The 14937-nt window shown below is 42.1% G+C and overlaps 1 protein-coding gene and 1 pseudogene across 1 annotated transcript in view; both read left to right on the top strand.

The window, feature by feature from the left end:
* Window positions 1-629: 629 nt before the first annotated feature.
* LOC135527428 (uncharacterized) lies at window positions 630-3148 on the top strand (annotated as a pseudogene).
* Window positions 3149-7769: 4621 nt separating this feature from the next.
* Window positions 7770-14937, top strand: part of LOC135528001 (death-inducer obliterator 1-like) — a 40134-nt gene continuing 32966 nt past the window's right edge. Inside the window, 1 exon segment of the mRNA XM_064956747.1 lies at window positions 7770-10934. The gene's annotated coding sequence lies outside the window, so the exon portion shown is untranslated.

Genomic DNA, 14937 nt, shown 5'->3' with positions numbered 1-14937 from the left:
TTTTAAAAAAAGTTGGAGAGTCCTGAATGACTGTCTTTAGTAGTGAGTTTCTACCAATTATTTTTGGTGGCGTTCCTGTGTTGAAGATTAAGGACAAATGTGATGCATTTTTCGACATACTCCATCTAGTTTGCTTTTTTTTGTAATTTATTACATTAGATTGTTCTTGTATATGGTTGGTCCTCCAGTTCTTTTTGCTTTTCCTCTAGCTTGTTTTGTGCCTCTATAGTACTGTTTTTATTGCAATCTACCTGTACTGTGGACAGCTTGGAAAGACGGCAACCGGGGCAGGGAGGGTTGGCAAAGAAACCCCTTCCTTCGTGCGGAGGAGACGCAAACTAAGCTACAGATCGACACATGGAAACATATCCCCATGGGAGCCTGAGAGGAGGGAGAATGAGCTCCCCAATCTGACGAACCAAAGGCTAATGATGCATTGAAATGGACAACTGAATATGACCATGGAATATGTGTGTTTGGAAAGGTCTGCAAGAATGCCAGAGGCCTTACAATTAATAAATTCTAGATTAAATGTCTAGAGGACGTAGTAGCGACACAACACACAGGTAGCGAACCTGGTGAGACGCAGGAGGAGCCAGGCCCAGAGTCACACCAAAGAGCCCGGAGCCTCCATGTGTCGCAACAAGACCCTCCTGGAAGACCATCGGAGAAGGTTTGAATCAAATGGCCGCAAACCTGCAAGACAACAGTGTGGCAACAGTTTGACGAGGATGCAGACAAGGTGCTGGAAGCAACAGCAAAGGAAGGTGCAGACAGGAGGCTACAAAGTATGATGACAATCTTAGTCAGCCTATCAGAGGAAAGGTTTGGCGCAGTGGAGCAGAGGCCTGTGAGAACATCGTACACCATGAACCAGAGAGCTGCGAAAATCCACAAGATCAGGCAGGAACTGTATATCCTCAAGAAACAGCACAAGGAGGCCAGTGAGGAGCAACGACCACCCTTGGCAGAGCTACGGAGCATCTTGAGAAAGAAGATATTGACTATGCGTAGGGCTGAATGGCATAGAAGACGGTGGAAAGAAAGAGCCAAGATGTGAACTGCCTTTATAGCCAATCCCTTTGGTTTCACAAAGCAGCTACCAGGACAGAAGCGCAGTGGGAACTTGGTTTGTTCCAAAGAGGAGATTGACTAGCACATCCAGAGCACATACAGTGACCCCGACAAGGAGCAGGAGATGGGGCAGTGCAATATCTTGATACACCCACTAGTACCCGTCACAGAGTTCGACAACAGGGATCTATTTCTGAAAGAAGTACAGAACATTGTGAAGAGGGCAAGGTCGAGCTCAGCTCCTGGATCAAGCGGAGTCCCGTACAAGGTCTACAAGTACTGTCCTCTGTTACTCTGGAAGATCCTTAAGGTCCTCTGGAGGAGAGGCAAGGTTGCACAGCAGTTGAGATTCTCCGAAAGAGTTTGGATCCTGAAGGAAGAAGATTCAGAGAGAATCAACCAATTCAGGATCATCTCCTTGCTAAGTGTCGAAGGGAAGATTTTCTTCAGCATTGTAGCCAGGTGGCTGGCAGACTTCCTCTCTAAGAATGACTACATTCGATACATCTGTCCAAAAGGGAGACATCGCAAAAGTACCAGGTGTGTTGACCCAGCTCATCAAAGAAGCACGATAGAACAAGGGTGACTTGGCAGTGTTCTGGCTTGACCTTGCCAATGCCTACGGATCGATCCCTCACAAGCTGGCAATGATAAAACACCATGTCCCAGACCAAGTGGCAGATCTCATCCTGGACTACTATGACAGGTTCAGCATGAGAGTCTCATCAGGGTCAGCAACATCATAGAGTGGCACAGACAGGAAGTGGGAATCATCACAGGCTGCACCATCTCTGTGATCCTGTTTGCCCTGGTGATGAACATGATTATGAAGTCTGCTGAAGCTGAGTGCCGGGGCCTCTGAACCAAATCTGGAACATCTGCAACAACCACCAATCAGAGCTTTTATGGACGACCTGGCAGTCACCACAAAGTCAGTGCCAGGAAGCAGGTGGATTCGGCAAGGGTTGGAAAAGCTGATTGGATGGGCGAGAATGAGCTTCAAGCCAACACATTTGAGGTGAATGGTGTTGAAGAAGGCCAAGGACATAGATAGATTCCGCTTCATTATAGCAGGAACACTGATCCCCACCATCCTGGAAAAGCCAGTGAAGAGCCTTGGCAAGGTGTTCAACAGTAGCCTGAAAGACACAACATCAATCCAGGCCACCTGTCAAGACTTGGAGAGCTGGCTGACCGGTCAGGACTTCCAGACAAGTTCAAGGTGTGCATGCATCAGCATGGCTTTATCTAGGGCAGGGGTGGGCAATTCCAGTCCTCGAGGGCATGATTGGTTTCACAGTTTAGAATGCAATTTGATTAATCAGCTGTGTTTGCTAGGGATGGAGAAAAAGTGAGACACCAATCAGGCCCTCGAGGACTGGAGTTGCCCACCCCTGCTCTAGGGGATACTCTGGCCTCTGCTCATCTACGAAGTCCCCATCTGAGGCTGCCCCTGAAGTCCCTGGAAGAGGAGTTCAAGGACTCTCGGGCGAGGGAAGTGAGGCAATACAGGGAGTTGAGTGACCCAAAAGTGGCCCAAGCGGGGATAGTTGTCAAGACCGGGAAGAAATTGAAAGCAGAGGAAGCTGTGCTGCAAGCTGAGTCTCAGTTCTGCCACAGTGTCCTTGTGGTAGCAGTGACCCTGGGAAGAGCTGGTCTGGGAACCATCTCAACCTCCCGGTACGACACTACCAACTGGCGCCATGACCAGGTTCTCAAGACAATAGCAGAAACAATCTGCACAGGATTTGACAAGAGTAAGCAAGCTTGGCCCACCTGTCAGAAGACCACTTTCGTTCGAGCTGGAGAGCAGCCAGGCTCAAAATCTGGCCCACCAGCAGGCTTCTCCTCAGGACAGGCAGCTGACAACAGACCTGGAGAAGCTGCTCATGTTCCCGCAGCACACTGTCAAGGCAACCCTGAGACTAGACATAACCCTTGTCTCAGAGTCCAGGAAGACCATCATTATTCTGGAGCTAAAAGTCCCTCGGGAAGATCGTCTTGGAAGGAGGCATACGAGAGGAGAAGGGCCAAGTATGGGGGACTGGTCATCGACTGTTGGAAGCAGGGTTGAAAGGTTAGTTGCATGCCTATCGTGGTAGGCTGCAGGGGTTTTGCTAGTAAATCCCCCTGTAGAGCCTACAGCACACTCTGCGTCAATAGAGCGGAGAGGAGGAGCGCCATCAGCAACACCATCGAGGCAGCAGAAAAAGCATTAAGATGGCTCTGGATCAAGAGAGGAGATCCATAGGAAGCAGCGTAATGCCACCTGGACACCAGTTGGGGTATGGTCAAACTCGGCTGGGTCGCCTGGGTGAGGGTATCTGATGTTGTAAGACCCGAAACAAACTATGACTCCAGGTTACATCACTGATGATATGTCCAGGAGCATCAAGAGATGTATTCATAAAAGATATATACTGTTAGTTCCTGTATTTCCCTTTTTTGTCTCTTTAGACCAAAACTGCTTTTTCTTTACTGATGCATATTGAATTGAATGACCTCTGAATGTACATTTAAAGATAAACAATAAGGGGATTTGCTGAACCTATATTGTGCTGGGGAAAAAATCAGTTCTAGATTATTTTGACAACTTCCGGTGAAATTTGAGGGCACGTAATTCAGATAAATAATCATAAATATTATGGATTTTGAACATTTAGGTACATATAAGTGTCTTATACTGGCTGAAAGCTTAAATTCTTGTTTATCTAACTGCACTGTCCGATTTACAGTAGTTATTACAGCGAAAACATGCCATGCAATTGTTTGAGGACAGCGACCCACATCAAAATATTTTTCCAGCGTTTCAGGTTTCAAACATCCACATATAAAGATGAAATATACACTTACTTTTTGAAAATTTTCCTCTGATTTGTCATCCACAGGGTCCCAGCTATAACATGTAGTGTCGTTTTGTTAGATAAAATCCTTCTTTAAATCCCAAAAAGTCAAGTTTAGTTGGTGTCATTGATTTGAGTAATCCACTTGTTCAACTTGCAGAGAAAGGAATCTGAAAATCTATCCCTAAACTTTGTTTCAACAAGTCAAAATACATTTCTATTTACTCCTCAGATACTCTAAAATGTAATCAAACTATAATATTTATTTCTGAAAGAAGTATGTTCAAAAGGAACCCGATTTTAGCAAGTGCGTCTTGTCTTCATGGTGCGCGCAAACACGGATTTCCAAAACGGTTATTCCTTATTCGTTTTTGACGTTACAAGCCTGAAAACCTTGAACATAGACTGCTGACACCCTGTTGAACCATAGGAATTACATCCAGGGAGCTAATTTACAATATGACCTTTGTCTTGCATTTCTAAAAGGATGGTCTCTCTCCCCCAAAAAATTCTGGTTTGGATTTTCTCCCACCATATCTATTGTGTTATATTCTCCTACATTTTTAAAACACTTCTACAAACTTCAAAGTGTTTTCTTCCCAATGGTACCAATTATATGCATATCCTGGCTTCAGGGCCTGAGCTACAGGCAGTTTACTTTGGGCACGTCATTCAGGCAGAAATTGAGAAAAAAGGGGCCTAGCCCTAATTAAGAAACAATTGTCCTCCAGTAGACTTTATTCAAAATGTCCAATATCCCCGGCCAAGTGGAAATTGTGTAAGAGTTATGTGAGGACCAATTAGATGATGGTCCGATCACATTCTGTCTCCTATTAATACTTTCTTTAACCTTTGGTGCCAGAGAGAAAGAAACAGAAATGTCATTTTTTTGTCTCCACATATATGCTATCCGCTAGTTCTAATGTGTCCATGATATTTGTAATCTCCTTAAGGGCACGAGGATGATAGTTTGTAGTGTGATTTCCTTCACGGTTCATTGAGGTACTTAACACTTATAGCCTCCCACCATAATGATTTGATCGTTTGTTGCCTGTAAATTCAATAGATTGGTATGAATATTTTGGAAGAAGTTTGGATCATCCTGATTTGGACCATATCAATTAATGAGCCAAATCTTCTTCTTCTTCTTCTATGATATCATGGCGGTCCGCAAACAATCATTTAAGTGCATGCTGCCACTTACTGTGCTGGATTGTACGATCAATCATGATCTGGCCAATTCTGTACTGCCATGAAAATATAATAAAAACCAAATAAATCCCTATTAACTTCTACCCCCCCATCCCAAAACCCCTCCCCACTCCCTTACTCCATCTATATATTGCTGAAACACTCCACCCTTAGGATTGCTCAGCATATCAACAACCATTTCAACAGTAATATCTGTTACGCCCAATATAATATAATAATAATAATAATAACAATATCGCTTTTCCCATCTCCACAATAACCTTCACCCTGGCATTCCTACTTTTATTCATGATCAAAGTGTCCTTTAACACTGCACATTCATGAGCGCAACATTTTCTACTGGTCAACCTTTTGGCTTCAATCACTCTTCCTCTTTTCACATTTTCTTCAATATTATCTATGGACATAGATATGGGAACCCCAGTGATGACTCCCCGCAATCTAGCATAAGCACCAGGGACAAGGCTTTTAATCTTCTTCCCATTAAGCTTTTCCATTTTCAGAATCTTCTCATGATGAGCCTGGCTACAAAGCAAAAAATATTAGCAATCTACCATTTCCAATGAACCAAGCTAATTTGACTTCATCTACCTCTTTCTCTGCGGCATTAGTTGGTCAGATTCTGTGTAAATGAGGCCCTGTTGTCTCATCAAACACTATCACCACTTTCCACTGCAACACATTATTACTTTTGCTTCATTGGCCCTCTTTATGCTTTCTCTACTAGATGCTCTACGGCTTTCTGTATAATGATCTCTCTTCTTTCTATGTCTTTCCACTATCATTCCGGTCCTTGACCCTCATCTTCCCGCTCCATACCATCAGATCTGAAACCCATATTGTTGGCATTCCAGCACAACTGTTGCTTCACCAACTTTTTCTCAATTTCCTCCACTTCGTCTGCATTACTCTCCCCCATTTCCGAAACATTAAATGTCTTCAATATGCAAAAATAGCACAAAAAAGCCTCAATCTCTTTTCCTCCAGGCCTTTCAGCCATAAGCCAAATCATCTTCCTTGCGGATCTTTCCTGACAGTTTACACATTCAGATCAAAATCATTGTTAATTAGTATCATTACCTTTTTTGAGTTCCTTTGTCCATGACAGAAAATGATTTCACCACCCCAGTCTTTTTTTCACGCAACTTCATCTTTAGATGTGGGGTGAGTTTCCTGTAACAGTAGATGTTACATTCCTTCTCCACTTTAAACTGATTGCCTTTTCTTATAATCTGCTAAGACATTACACTTATAACTGGCTATACTTATTTCACCCCTAGCTGTACTTTTAGTTTATGGTTGACACAGCGTATTTGCCATTAGCCAATCATGTTTCTCATGGATTTCAAAGCATGTGAATGCATTCAACTTGTATTTACAACTTCACAACTGGTTATTATCACCTTCCCACTTGGTTATGAACGTAGCATAAATTTCGATTTGGATGACCATTCAAAAAAAAAAAAAAAAATACAAGTCGTTGCTCGTTTTTTTCCGCGGTCCCAGTTGTCTTGAACGCACTGAGGTCGTAGGTCGGAGATTTCGTAGTTCCAAGTTGTCGTGAACGTAACAACACAGTGGAGGAGAAGACAAAATGGAAGGCTGTGTAGACGTTTTCCTACGACAGAACACAACTGGATAACCAGTAAGGTAGCTAGCTATTGTTTAAAAAAAATATCGTAAGATTTATTAATACAATTATATTTTACAACAACATTTAGTTAAACGCAAGCTAGCCAAATTAATTTACATTTAAACATTGTCACGCGGTAAGGCTCCTTGACCCTGTGAATAGCATAGGCCAGTTAATAAGCTATCGCCAGGTAGCCTTGCTAGCCTGTATGTTATTTTAATTTTATTTTGTATCAATAATGTTTGGTAGTTTTACTGCTAGATATAATACCACTACACACGCAGCTTGGCTAGCAAGCTAGGTTGCTAACGTTAGTGCAAACATTCCACGAGTTGAAGTTAACTAACGTTAGCTAGCTTGCTAGGTGGGGGGAGGGTGTCTAGTCTAGTTTTTTAAAACGGCATACTTTTGTTTTAGTCATAAAGCGTTAGCTAGCTACATGCCTACATTGATGGTTTCATTCAGTGGCAGTAATGTAATATTTCAGTGGTAGACTTCATTAATCTTAATTTTTGCGGTGTCAGTGTTACAACTCAACTTCTAAAATTAACTGTATGTCTAATTTACAAGCCTCTGTAGTAAACAGCAAGTCCTGCTTGAAATTCACATTTTCTACGGGATGAATGAGGGAGGAATACTGTTATGGACATGGGGGAATGCACGGTTTTTGAACACCCAAGTGATGTCTCTTTCTAGTCATGACATGACATAATGCTCATAGTCTTGTCTACGAGCTAGATGCATCTTTTTGTTTAATGCTTGTCTGATTCTGAATTCAAACTTGGCTTGTGTATAACTCTGGTACAAGGCGTTAGTGCGGCCCAGCCAGTGAACCAGAATGATTAATTATATTTCTATGGGCTCAGGTAGGCCCAGTGTTAGCAAGAGTCAAGTAGTGAGCTACTGTCAGTTATTTACATCAAGTGATGTGATTTCACAGGTGGTATTTAAAGATGGTAGCTATTTATTTATTTTAATTTAAGGACCCCTTTAGATATATTCAGTACCAGTCAAAAGTTTAAACACAGCTACTCAAGGGTTTTACTTAATGGTTTACTGTTTCCTAGATTGGTGAATATTAGTGAACACATCAAAACTATGAAATAACACAAAACTGCAATGATGTAGTAATGAAAAAAGTAGCCACCCTTTGCCTTGATGCCTGCCAAGACTGCGCAAAGCTTTCTCTCAACCAGCTTCACCTGGAATGCATTTCCAACAGTCTTGAAGGAGTTCCCATATATGCTGAGCACTTGGTGACTGCTTTTCTTTCACTCTGGTCCAACTCATCCCAAACCATCTCAATTGGTTTGAGGTCGGGTGGTTGAGGAGGCCAGGTCAGCTCCATCACTCTCCTTGGTCAAATAGCCCTTAAACAACCTGGAGGTGTGTTGGGTCATTGTCCTGTTGAAAAACTAATGACAGTCCCACTAAGTGCAAACCAGATGGGATGGTGTATCGCTGCAGAATGCTGTGGTAGCCATGCTGGTTAAGTGTGCCATGAATTCTAAATAAATCACTGAGTGTCACCAGCAAAGCACCATCACACACCCCCTCCATGCTTCACAGTGGAAACGACACAAGCAGAGATCATCCGTTCACCTATTCTGCATCCACCTATTCTGGAACCAAAAATCTCAAATTTGAACTCATAAGACAAAAGGACAGATTTCCACTTGGGGTGCACAATATATCGGTGAACAAATCAGAATCAGACGATATTAGCTAAAAATGTCAACATCGGTATTGGCTGATGTGCATACCTATATAACGAAGGTACATGACATAATGACGCTAAGTAAAATTTTGCGCTATAGGTGCAACACAGCATTCCTAAACTAGCCCACAATGTCTGCTGTGTGGATCGAGTAGTCAACAATTCAAGCAGTCATTTGAGTAACAAGAGTAACAACATTTCAGCGAGACAACTCAAAGGCGACATCCATTAAAGCCAAGATAATGGAATCCATTGCCCTTGAAAATCAACCGTTTTCTGTTGTGGGTGATGTTGGCTTTCGCAGACTGGTCGAGCACCGGTTAACACTACCAAGTGCGCTATTTTTCAGATGTTGTCCTACCGGAGTTACACAGTAATAGCGTCACTGCTATTAGCTTCATGACATACATAATATGGAACTCCATATGTGTCTTTGCGTGTCAAAAAATATACAGTAGCACTGTCAAAAGCTGTACAACAATGCATCATTTGTTCGACCGCAACTTCTGGGGTAGCTAGCTTTAGCTTGGTACCTAGCTAGCACCAATACAACCAGCCTGAAAACAATGACCAATAGAAACTGCAGTCATTTTCATTATTCTTAGCAATGATTAAGGAATCCTTGTAAGTATTAGCTAGGTTGCCACTTGTTGTTTGCCTATTGAAATTGAACTTCAGTTCATAAAAATAAATAGCTAGCTGCTTACAGCTTACAGACGGTAGGCAATTAAGGTCACAGTTATGAAAACTTAGGACACTAAAGAGGCCTTTCTACTGACTCTGAAAAACACCAAAATAAAGATGCCCAGGGTCCCTGTTCAACTGCGTGAACGTGCCTGAGGCATGAGAACTGCAGATGTGGCCAGGGCAATAAATTGCAATGTCCGTACTGTGAGACGCCTTAGATAAGGATACAGGGAGACAGGACGGACAGCTGATCGCCCTCGCAGTGGCAAACCACGTGTAACAACACCTGCAGAGGATTGGTACATCCGAACATCACACTTGCGGGACAGGTACAGGATGGCATCAACAACTGCCCGAGTTACACCAGGAACACACAATCCCTCTATTAGTGCTTAGACTGTCCGCAATAGGCCTAGAGAGGCTGGACTGAAGGCTTGTAGGCCTGTGGTAAGGCAGGTCCTCACCAGACATCACCAGCAACAACGTCGCCTATGGGTACAAACCCACCGTCGCTGGACCAGACAGGACTGGCAAAAAGTGCTCTTCATTGATGGGTAGCAGTTTTCTCTCACCCGGGGTGATGGTCAGATTCGTGTTTATCGCCGAAGGAATGAGCGTTACACCAAGGCCTGTACTCTGGAGCGGGATCGTTTTGGAGATGGAGGGTCCGTCATGGTCTAGGGTGGTGTGTCACAGCATCACCGGACTGAGCTTGTAGTCATTGCAGGAAATCTCAACGCTGTGCGTCACAGGGAAGACCACCTCCCTCATGTGGTATCCTTCTTGCTGGCTCATCCTGACATGACCCTTCAGCATGACAATGCCATCAGCCATACTGCTCGTTCTGTGCGTTATTTCCTGCAAGACAGGAATGCCAGTGTTCTGCCATGGCCAGCGAAGAGTCCGGATCTCAATCCCATTGAGCACGTCTTTGACCTGTTGGATTGGAGGGTGAGGGCTAGGGCCATTCACCCATGAAATGTCCGGGAGCTTGCAGGTACCTTGGCGGAAGAGTGGGGTAACATCTCACAGCAAGAACTTGTAAATCTGGTGCAGTCCATGAGGAGGAGATGCACTGCAGTACTTAATGCAGCTGGTGGCCACACCAGATACTGGCTTTGTTCAGGGACACATTATTCCATTTATGTTTGTCACATGTCTGTGGAACTTGTTCAGTTTATGTCTCAGGTGTTTAATCTTATGTTCATACAAATATTTACACTTTATTTTTGCTGAGAATAAACACAGTTGACAGTGAGAGGACACTTTTTTTTTGGCTGAGTTTAGTAATCTAGCGAACTATAGCTACTGAAACAGATTGTCGTTTTGCTATGTTTTTGTGGAAGAACATTGATTGTGTCCATGAGCTAGCTATTTATTTCATGACCAGCACTGTAGTTTCGCGAGACAACTTTACCAGCATCATAGAACACGTATCGATGAATCATTGTGATTCATTGATTCTTGACACGTCAAGTAGGGTTTTTTGACATGTCAAATAGTATATTTTTTGACACGCAAAGACCCAAACGGTGGTCCATAGAAATGCTGGTTGAGAATTAAACAACTGAACAAATGAACAGCGAACCAGCACAGCAAGTAAGTGAATGATGGCCGATTTCAAGTTTTCTTAACAATCAGTAATCAGACATTTTGGATGACGATAATGGCCGATTACAAAACAATCCACAAGGAGATTGCATGGCAGGCTGACCACCTGTTACTCGTGTGCAGCATCAGAAGGACCTTGTGGCTGCAAGAAGCCAAGGTAAGTTGCTAGCTAGCATCAAACTTAACTTATTGAAAACAATCTTCACAGAATCACGAGTTAACTACACATGGTTGATGTATTACTAGGTTAACTAGCTGGTCCTGCGTTGCATATAATCAAAGCTGTGCCTGTTAATTTACCATCGAATCACAGCCTACTTCAACTTCGCCAAACTGGTGATGATTTAACAAAAGCACATTTGCGAAAAAAGCACATTTGCGAAAAAAGCACAATTGTTGCACAAATGTACCTAACCATGAACACCAATGCCCTTCTTAAAATCAATACACAGAAGTATATATTTTTAAACCTGCATATTTAGTTAAAATAAATCCATGTTAGCAGGCAGTATTATCTAGGAAATGTGTGTCACTTCTCTTGCGTTCAGTGCAAGCAGAGTCAGGGTATATGCAGCAGTTTGGGCCGCCTGACTCTTTGCAAACTGTGAAGACCATTTCTTCCTAACAAAGACCGTAATTACTTTGCCAGAATTTTACATAATTATGACATAACATTGACGGTTGTAACAGCAATATCTAGACTTAGGGTTGCCACCCATTTGATAAAATACGAAACAGTTCCGTATTTCACTGAAAGAATAAACATTATTTTTTAAATTATGGTTTCCGGATTTGACCATATTAATGACCAAAGGCTCGAATTTCTGTGTTTATTTAATATATTATAATTACGTCTATGATTTGAGATTTGATAAAGCACTGAGCGGTGGTAGGGAGCAGCAGGCTCGTAAGCATTCAAACTGCACTTTACCACATTTGCCAGCAGCTCTTAGCAATGCTTGAAGCACAGCACTGTTTATGACTTCAAGCCTATCAACTCCTGAGATTAGGCTGGCATTACTAAAGTGCCTAAAACAACATCCAATAGTCAAAGGAATATGAAATAGAAATGTGGTGGAGAGAAATAGTCGACACGTCCTATATTAACTACAGCCTAAAACTTCTTACTGGGAATATTGAAGATTTATGTTAAATTGAACCACCAGCTTTAATATATTCTCATGTTCTGAGCAAGAAACTTAAACGTTAGCTTTTTACATGGCACATATTGCACTTTTACTTTCTTCTCAACACTGTTTTTGCATTATTTAAACCAAATTGAACATGTTTCATTATTTATTTTTTAGAAAATTGATTTTAGTTATGTATTATGTTAAGTTAAAATAAGTATTCATTCAGTATTGTTGTAATTGTCATTATTACATATATATTTAAAAAAAGAAAAGAAGAGCACTTTTGGTTCTCCAATTATCGGAATCGGCGTTGAAAAATCATAATCGGTCGACCTCTAACTAGAATGCTTAACGTTTTTAAAATCGGTTATCGGTATCGTTTTTTGGGGGGGCAAGGGAAATATCAGGTATCGGACAAAATTGTCATATCGGTGCATCACTAATTTCCACCGGTCTAATGAACATTGCTTGTGTTTCTTGGCCCAAGCAAGTCTCTTCTTTATTATTGGTGTCCTTTTAATAGTGGTTTCTTTGCAGCAATGGACCGTGAAGCCCTGATTCACGCAGTCTCCTATCAACAGTTGATGTTCAAATGTGTCTGTTACTTGAACTCTGTGATGCATTTATTTGGGCTGCAATTTCTGAGGCTGGTACCTAATGACCTTGTCCTCTGCAGCAGAGGTAACTCTGGGTCATCCTTTCCTGTGGCGGTCTTCATGAGAGACAGTTTCATCATAGCTTGCTTATTTGAGCTGTTCTTGCCATAATATGGACTTGGTCTTTGTACCACCCCTACCTTGTAAAAACACAACTGATTGTCTCAAATGCATTATGATGAAAAGAAATTCCACAAAGACATTTTCAACAAGGCACACCTGTTAATTGAATTGAATTGAATTCCTCATGAAGCTGGTTGAGAGAATGCCAAGAGTGTACAAAGCTGGAATCAAGGCAAAGGGTGGCTACTTTGAAGAGTCTAAAATCAAAATATATTTTTGATTTGTTTAACACATTTTTGGTTACTACATGATTCCATATGTGTTATTTCATAGTTTTGATGTCTTCACTATTATTCTACAATGTACAAAATAGTAAAAAAAATAAAGAGAACAAGAGTAGGTGTGTCAACTTGTGACTGGGACTGTGTATATTTTTTATTATTTGATAAAATTTTGAGTTTAGCCTCCCGGGTGGCGCAGTGGTAAAGGGCTCTGTACTGCAGCGCCAGCTGTGCCACCAGAGACTGAGTTCGCGCCCAGGCTCTGTCGTAACCGGCCGCGACCGGGAGGTCCGTGGGGCGACGCACAATTGGCCTAGCGTTGTCCGGGTTAGGGAGGGTTTGGCCGGTAGGGATATACTTGTCTCATCGCGCACCAGTGACTCCTGTGGCGGGCCGGGCGCAGTGTGCGCTAACCAAGGTTGCCAGGTGCACGGTGTTTCCTCCGACACATTGGTGCGGCTGGCTTCCGGGTTGGATGCGTGCTGTGTTAAGAAGCAGTGCGGCTTTGTTGGGTTGTGTATCGGAGGACGCATGACTTTCAACCTTCGTCTCTCCCGAGCCCGTACTGGAGTTGTAGCGGTGAGACAAGATAGTAGCTACTCAAACAATTGGATACCACAAAATTGGGGAGAAAAAGGGCTAAGATTCAAAAAAATAAAATAAAAAATATTGAGTTTGGCCTTTACTAAGATAGCCCATAGAAAAGCATTGAATAACACATTCAGAAAACAGGCAGTCCTAAAAAATAAATCATAAGGCATTCGTGGTTTCTTTGCAGCAATTCGACCATGAAGGCCTGATTCACGCAGTCTCCTATGAACATTTTATTTTGAGATGTGTCTGTTACTTTGCCAAGGGTGGCTACTTCGGGGCTCCCGAGTGGCGAAGCGTTCTAAGGCACTACATCTCAGTCCAAGAGGCGTCACTACAGTCCCTTGTTCGAATCCAGGCTGTATCACATCCGGCCATGATTGGGAGTCCCATATGGCGGCACACAATTGGCCCAGTGTTGTCCAGGTTTTGCCAGGACAGGCCATCATTATAAATAAGAATTTGTTAACTGACTTGCCTAGTTAAATAAAAGTACAACACATTTTTTACATTAAAAAAAAAATGTCTTTCTTACAGTTGAAGTCAGAGGTTTACATACACCATAGGCAAATACATTTAATTTTGACACCTAAGTAGTAGGTTACAACATCGTTTACAGAAATTCCAGGACTCACTGTGTTTTTAAGTGCTAAATATTGGTAAAATTTCACATTTTGCAATATTCAAAACCAAACATGACACTTGAGAGAATTGCTCTACTGTATGTAGGGTTACTGGAACCTGATTTTAATTTCTCAAAAACAGGGTTGTGTCGTCAGCTAACTGGGAAATCTTCACCTCCTTATCACATACAGTTGAAGTCGGAAGTTTACATACACCTTAGCCAAATACATTTAAACTCAGTTTTTCACAATTCCTGACATTTAATCCTAGTAAATATTCCCTGTCTAAGGTCAGTTAGGATCACCACTTTATTTTAAGAATGTGAAATGTCAAAATAATAGTAGTGTAATTTATTTCAGCTTTTATTTATTTCATCACATTCCCAGTGGGTCAGAAGTTTTCATACACTCAATTAGTATTTGGTAGCATTACCTTTAAATTGTTTAACTTGGCTCATATGTTGCGGGTAGCCTTCCACAAGCTTCCTACAATAAGTTGGGTGAATTTTGGCCCATTCTTCCTGACAGCTGGTGTAACTGAGTCAGGTTTGTAGGCTTCCTTGCTCGCACACGCTTTTTCAGTTCTGCCCACACAAATGTTCTATAGGATTGAGGTCAGGGCTTTGTGATGGCCACTCCAATACCTTGACTTTGTTGTCCTTAAGCCATTTTGCCACAACTTTGGAAGTATGCTTGGGGTCATTGTTCATTTGGAAGACCCATTTGCAACTAAGCTTTAACTTCCTGACTGATGTCTTGAGATTTTGCTTCAAAATTTCCACATAATTCTCCTGCCTCATGATGCCATCAATT

This window comes from Oncorhynchus masou, chromosome 33 (genome assembly GCF_036934945.1).
Source record: "Oncorhynchus masou masou isolate Uvic2021 chromosome 33, UVic_Omas_1.1, whole genome shotgun sequence".
NCBI classification, from domain to species: Eukaryota; Metazoa; Chordata; class Actinopteri; order Salmoniformes; family Salmonidae; genus Oncorhynchus; species Oncorhynchus masou.
The sequence above is the reverse complement of the archived record's forward strand: the minus strand, read 5'-3'. Positions and strand labels throughout refer to the sequence as shown.